General features: G+C 49.9%; 1 long non-coding RNA gene across 1 annotated transcript in view; it reads left to right on the plus strand.

Moving 5' to 3' along the window:
• LOC102374203 overlaps positions 1-7,031 on the plus strand; it is a 40,230-nt gene that overhangs the window by 29,492 nt on the left and 3,707 nt on the right. The window contains exon 2 of the long non-coding RNA XR_001359155.2: positions 3,336-3,427. This is a non-coding gene — a long non-coding RNA (uncharacterized LOC102374203). The remainder of the gene's footprint in view (positions 1-3,335; positions 3,428-7,031) is intronic.

Below are 7,031 nucleotides of genomic sequence, written 5' to 3' on the forward strand. Positions count from 1 at the left end.
GTGAGGAAAGGGAATCCCAAGTCCTCCAATCATCTTTTGCCCTTTCAAAACCCCTGGGCTAGGGCACTGCCAGCCAGCCTGTCACATCCTCCCCTGCGGAACCCTTCACCATCCCTGGTGAAGTGCAGGCCTCAGCCTGGGGGACTACTGGACCCATGGGGCAGTGATGGGGACCTCCCCTGGCACCCCCGGGGCATTGTAGGTGAAGCAGCAGACTGGCCGAAGCTCCCGCCTTGGCCCTTGGGTGCGGTCTGGGGCAGGACTCTGCGAGGGCCCTGGCAACTCGGGTTCCCTCTCACTCGAGGAGTCTGCCCCACTGGTAGGTAAAGGCGTGGGGATGTTTTCTCCTTCGGTGTCACCAGGTGGGGCCGCACGAGCAGCAGTCCCCATCTCCCCTTCGCCCCGAGGAGTGGCAGGTCCTAAGCTTGGGTGAAAGTCGGTAGGGTACCACCAGTCAGACGTAAGGACTAAATGCTCAAACTGTGATCGGTGTTTGCGGAGGAAGACCCTGCAGTCCTCCGGGGGAGCTGCAGGTACGATTGCTGGCTGGGTGGCGTGAGGCCTCCTCCTCCAGGGAGACCTAGGCCTCTCTTCTCGCGGCTCGCTCTCGGGTGGAGGGGCCCACCAATTCGCCAATAGGCAGCAGGAGGTTCCGGTGGACCACGCGACTTCGACCCGGTCCAGACTCAGGAGAGATCTCGTATACTGGGAGGTCTCTTAGTTGTCGCACCACTGTATAGGGTTCAGCCCACCACCGATCAGTGATTTTGTGTCTCCCAGTTAGCCCCAAGTTTCGCAGCAACACCCGGCCCCCTTCTTGTAACCCTTGCTCATGAACTTGAGCATCATAAAGCTGCTTATGGCGTTGCTGGTTTCTTCCAGCAGTTTTGGCTGCCAGTCGGTATGCACAACAGAGACGGTCCCAAAGCTGTTGTACATATTGACCATGAGTCAAATGTTGTTGGTAGACTCATTCTACTCCAAAGCACAAATCTATGGGTAACCGGGGCTCCCTCCCGAACATGAGTAAATATGGACTGACCCCCGTTGCATCATTCCTAGTGGAGTTGTAGGCATGCACCAGGTATGCGATACGCTGGCTCCATGCGGCCTTCTGTTCCTGCTGGAGGGTACCCAGCATGTTCAAGAGAGTGCTATTGAAGTGCTAAGGTTGGGGATCCCCTTGGGGGTGGTAGGGTGTAGTCCTTGATTTCTGTATGCCAGCCACTGTCAGTACCTCACGCAACCACCGGCTCTCAAAATCTCACCCTTGATTGGAGTGGATTCTTGCCGGCAGCCCAAACACGGAGAAGTATTTTTCCCACAGTACTCTGGCAACTGTTCTTGCTGTTTGATCTCACGTAGGGAAGGCCTGGGCATATCAGGTGAAGTGGTCTGTCACAACCAGCGCATTCCCCTTTCGGTGCCCCTCCCCTTCTATGGCTAGGAAATCCATGCACACCACCTCCGTGGGTTTTGAGCTCTGGATGGTGTGTAGATAGGCAGTTTGAGTGGGCAGGATCTTCCTCCACAAACACCAATCACAGTTTGAGCATTTAGTCCTTACGTCTTCAGCCATTTTGGGCCAAAAGAACCGCTCATGGGCTAGCGCCAGTGTGCGCTCCACTCCCATGTACCTAAAGTCATCATGCAAGGCCCGTAATGCAAGGGCCTTATACTTCTGAGGGAGGACCAGCTGCCAATATTTACGTCCTTCTGGGTCCTGCACCTCCCGATGTAGCACTCTATCAAACAAGCGAAGCCTTTCCCACTCCCTCAACAGGAGGTGGGCTGCTGGGGTAGCATTATTAAGGGTTGTGGGGTGGGTATTCCCTGATCTCCAGGCATGCAGCACCTTTCACACATCTGGGTCCTGTTCTTGCACTGTCCACCATTGCGTGGCCGTGACCTGGGGCAACGAAGAGGGAGTCAGCGTGGTGTACTGAACCCAGGCCTGTGGGATCCCCTCAGGGGGCAACCCCAACACCTCAGCCATGCAAACGGTACTTTCCCTTGTCCCCACAGGGTCTTGTAGCTGCAGGTTGCAAATGGTCTTCGCTGTCTCGGGGCTTCAACCACTCCTAGGGTTCCTGGGGACTTGTCGAGACAGGGCATCAGCATCCACGTTCTTTCGTCCCTCCTCTCGATAGTGCAGGCTAAAGGTGTAGTTGGCTAATGCCGCAATCCAATGTTGGCCAGTCGCATCCAACTTAGCGCTGGTGAGCACATAGGTAAGGGGATTATTGTCTGTCCACACCTGGAAGGTAGTCCCATACAGATAGTCCCGGAATTTCTCAGTGACGGCCCACTTGAGGGCCAGGAATTCAAGCTTATGTACCGGTAGCGTGTCTCGTTGGGTGACAATCCCCTGCTGGCAAAAGCCACTGGTCGCCAGTGTCCATCATGTTCCTGGTACAGTACAGCCCCCAGTCCCGACAAGCTAGCATCCATGTGCAAAATAAAAGGGTGTTTAGGGTCAGCATATGCCAGCACAGGAGCCTGAATCAACTGCCGGATCACCTCCTGGAAGGCATCTTCATACTGTGAGTCCCACTGGGGACCAAAAGCCTCTGTGGGGCTCCATGTCACAGGAAGCCCATTTAAGCCATTGTTTTGCCCCTTCTTGCGGGGCGACCTTCCCCCCTGGTGTCCACGAGTTAGGGCATTTAAAGGTCCAGTTATTGTAGCATAGTCTTTAACGAATCGCCGGTAGAAACCTGCAAATCCCAGGAACCTTTTCAATTCCCTAAAGTTCTTGGGTCAAGGCCAAGTGTAAGGCCAAAGTAAGGCCACCACTTACTTTCTCCGGATCAGTGCTGACCCCTTCCTGTGATACAATGTGTCCTACGTACTTCACAGAGGCCTGGCAGAACTTACATTTATCAATGGTGTGGAATCAAACAAAATGAATGCCTTAAACTTCGGTCAAGCTAAACTATGAGTCGTAAGATGACCGTGACAGCTGAGTGGGGAATTGCTGGCTCTGCGTGTTAGAGGAGACAAAGGGAAATATTTGTTCTTTGTAATTCCCCTGCAACTGCTTCACTCACCGCGGCCTTGAGATAGCAGGAAAGCATGTGCCTGTTCTTCCTGAGATAACAGAGTGCTTGTTAGTTGTCTTTGACTGCTTACTCAGAGAATTTTATTTTTGCAATCTGTCCTGTGTAATGGCTGTTCAAAAGCTTATATAAACTGCATGATTCTGTTTGAAGGGAGAGACCTCCCTGGAGTGCTGGTGAATCCATGTTGCTCTGAGTTCTCTCCTACAGTACTGTATTTGAATGAAAACTTCTACTGACCTGACCCTAAAGTCTACATGTGTTTTTCCATGACAGTTCTTGGTGCCGTGACTCAGATCCAGAACACACGTTAAAGAAGTAGGACCGCGGACCGTTCCCTGCTGACCCCCAGGCACCAAACTTAAGAGGTAAGAGACCTAATTCAAAATTTCTATTGGGCTTTTGGAGGAGGACTGGCCATAGGCTCCCAACTTAGCCGCGGTAACTGGACCCGAACCTTGTCAAAACAGGTCAGTTTAGAACCTTATTGCCAGCTAAAATTTTCTGTCTGATAATTCTGTCTGGTAACGTACATTCTGTTCAGGGAGAATCTGTCTGAAATCACCTTCATCCAACAGCACATTGGGCTTGCAGTTAGTTAACCAAGGCAATGTGGAAGGGGGTCTGGCCGACTGAATGTGCCCCATGTGTGAATGAATTGAATCTGAAAGGGATTGAGAGTCTCTGAAGACTCATCCCAGGGGCACCCGTCAGCCATCCAGGCTGCCCGCCGTGACAGAGTCCGACTCTAGCGGTTAAAGACTAGGGTGGTGCAATTTTACAGATTTATAAGACTGGTTTTGTAAGGCAATGTGGAAGGGGGTCTGGCCGACTGAATGTGCCCCATGTGTGAATGAATTGAATCTGAAAGGGATTGAGAGTCTCTGAAGACTCATCCCAGGGGCACCCGTCAGCCATCCAGGCTGCCCGCCGTGACAGAGTCCGACTCTAGCGGTTAAAGACTAGGGTGGTGCAATTTTACAGATTTATAAGACTGGTTTTGTCTTCCCCAACCCTTTGTCCCAGTAGCTTCTGTCAAAAACAGAAGTGAAAGGATTCCTTTTGTGTTTACCCCACCCAATCTGCCTCTGGAATGAGCGGAAGCTGAATCTGATTGTCGTAAGTCTTGGCGGACAAGCCATGGGGCCTGACAGACTAGCACAGACGTACCTTGAAATCTTTCCCTTGTCTTACCCGTGTGTGTGAAAATGGAGGCAGGTCAGTCAAAACAAGTTCCAGTTCCCTCTAAGGGACCTCCAGTGTACTATATGTACATACATTATTCTCCCAAAGCTTGCAAGTACCTGGATAAGTGGAACTGGTACACTAGGGATGATCCCATAAAACAATTTCCACAGGAAGGAACATGCAATCAGGATAAAATAGTGCACTTAAAAGGGGCTCTAGAGTCCTGTGGATCCAAAACACCACAAAACCAGTGGAACACATTCTTTTATTAGTATGATAAAATGTCCAAAAGGTGGACAGAATCTCAAACTAGAAGTCTCAAAGACTCACAAGAGAAATTAAAACAGCAGTTAAAAGCTGTCCGGGAGAAATTGGCTGCTCCCCCAAATTACACACCGGCCACCGCTCCGATATATCCAGCATTGCCCGAGGCACCCCCACCGCCGGAGCCAGCAGAGGACATCCTCGACTTCTGTTTGAACCCTGCTCTCTTGGGACTCCCACATCAACAACAACCGGTTCGGCAATAGGCTGCAGCCCAGACTGGGGACCCATTAGCTGAAGCTCCTTTGGTAAACTCATCCATGGAGCTTAATAGTCCAGACTCATCCACCATACGTGCCACTCATCATCACCAGTGTGGCAATTTACCCCTGGGTCACAACCCACCACAGGTATACTTAGAAGAATGGGAATGGGTATGGAAAGATCTCCCATTAATCTTATATCCTGGGATGTACAAATTCTCCCCCTAAGACAAATGCCAGGCATTGGCACTGATAGACAAAATATAGTAATCGTGCTTACACCCTGGACTCCAAGTGATCTCTACAATTTAACTCAAAAATTCCCCAAAATCAGGGAAGACCCAGAAAAATTTCAGGAAGAATTGCAGACTGTTATAAATTGTTATAATCCAACATGGGCTGACATTAATCAGCTCATGTGATCCATTTTGCCCAAAGAAACTATGCTGCATCTGTACGCTTCCTGTACTTAGCCAGATCAAAACCCAGGGACTGGCCAAGATTTGATTGACAAGAGAAATGCTTTGGTTCGGACAGTTCTCACAATTTGCCCAAAGAAGGCAGACTGGACCAAAATAAATACCTGTAAACAAAACAAAAATGAACACCCCAGTGACTACTTGGAACGCCTCAAACAGGCATTTGAACAGTATTCAGGAATGGATGACCCTGTTGGAAATGCTAAACAAGCAATAGTAGCAGCATTCGTCCAGGGACTTAACCCTAAAATTGCTGAGAAAATTCAAACAGTAATTATTAGCTGGGAAACTAAAGACTTGACTGAAGTCCTTGCCGTAGCCAACCATTTTCATAACAAAATGGAACGGTCTAAAGATAATGCTGAGACCAAGTTAATGGCTTTACAGATTTCTCAGTTGCAGGGCCCAGGTAGGGGAAGGAGATGTGGACAGGGAAGGGGAGGACTGGGTGGATTCAGGGGAAGAGGTAGATCCCTGAGCCCACAAAACCAAGCCTATGGGAACCAATGTCATTATTGCAAAGAAGAAGGACATTGGAAGTTGGAATGCCCCAACCGCCCCGACCAAAGACCCAGACCCCAGTCCCTGCCCCCACCTCCTCTTATCAATTTTCCCAGTGTTGAATAGGACAGCCTGAGGGACAGTGACATCATCGCTCCTTTGCTTGCTACCGACCAATCTGGTCCAGTTTGTTAAGTGTCTTATTTCTGGTAAACCTGTCTCCTGTCTTGTTGATACTGGAGCTTCTCGCTCCACACTAAAAGCCACTGAATTCCCTTTCTTGCCTCATTCTCCTGAAACTGTAAATGCTGTCAGCATAGGCAGACAACCTACCCCACATCCTGTTTCTGAACCTGTCTCCATTTCTATTGGCCCTTTGTCTGAGGATCATGCCTTCCTTCTTAGCCCTTGTGCACCTGTCAACCTTATTGAAAAGGATTTGTTGTGTAAACTGGGATGCGTAATTTATTGTAGCCCAGATGGTGTTTACCTTGAGGTACCGGAACATAGGGAAACTGAGCTCGTGGCTTTGCTAACCCAGGAGTACTCTGATCCTGACACTTCCTACTTGCAAGAGGAACTGTTAGCATGAGTACCTCCACAACTGTGGTCAACCCATGCAAATGAAGTGGGACATATGTTGAGTGCTGAACCAGTGTGCATCACCTTGAACCCTGCCAAGCCACTTCCTTGTGTCCCGCAGTACCCCATCTCAAAAGAAGCTGAGAAAGGGATCAAGCCTGTCATTTCATCACTCCTTGAGCAACGGATCACTGTCCCAGCACGCTCCCCTTGCAACACACCTATCCTGCCCATTAAGAAACCTAGTAAAGATACTTATAATTTTGTGCAAGACCTTTGAGCTGTAAATGCTGCTGTTCTACCTACTGCTGTTTTCCCGTGGTCCCTAACCCCGCCACTATTTTTTCCTGTATCCCTCCAGATGCCACCTGTTTTACAGTAGCGGACCTGTGGTCTGCTTTCTTCTCCATCCCCATTCATGAGGATAGTCAGTACCTGTTTACATTCACCTATCAGGGACTCCAATATACCTAGACAAGACTCCCTCAGGGATATACGGAGTCCCCCACCTTGTTTTCTCAGATCCTGAAGAAAGATTTGGACCCTATCACATTCAAAGGGGGATCCACCCTTATTCAGTATGTTGATGATTTATTATTAGCCTCACTGTGGCAGAGCACAGGGTGTGCTGCCACTTTAAGGGCCTGGAGCGGGCAGCCTCCAGGAGCCTGATGAGGGCAGCCATTTTGAGACAT

The sequence above is a fragment of the Alligator sinensis genome, unplaced genomic scaffold (assembly GCF_000455745.1).
Source record: "Alligator sinensis unplaced genomic scaffold, ASM45574v1 scaffold1530_1, whole genome shotgun sequence".
Classification (NCBI taxonomy): domain Eukaryota; kingdom Metazoa; phylum Chordata; order Crocodylia; family Alligatoridae; genus Alligator; species Alligator sinensis.